Genomic DNA, 345 nt, shown 5'->3' on the forward strand with positions numbered 1-345 from the left:
ACCACAGGTCGAGCTTTTGTATTTAAAATATCAACGATAAAAAAGGGGAAAAAGTAGAAGCAATCAAAAGAAGCCAAAAAGGCAATAAATCATAAAATAGGATCACTGTAGAAAACACTACTTCGCGGCACTGCTACCGTGAAACCGGGAAAAACAAAATCATTTTAATTGTTTTTTTGGGAGTTTTAAGCATCCTTTTTAACGTTTTTTAAATAATGAAATTTTAAGTCAAATTCGAGAGGGCGGTCTGCATTTTAAGACATCCGTCAATTTTGTTTGCTTCTAATTGATTAATCTAAAGAAACTGGTTTAGTGAAACGTTTGTAAACACCGAGAATGGCCCGT

This window comes from Pavona decussata, unplaced genomic scaffold (genome assembly GCF_977016875.1).
Source record: "Pavona decussata unplaced genomic scaffold, jaPavDecu1.1 SCAFFOLD_98, whole genome shotgun sequence".
NCBI classification, from domain to species: Eukaryota; Metazoa; Cnidaria; class Anthozoa; order Scleractinia; family Agariciidae; genus Pavona; species Pavona decussata.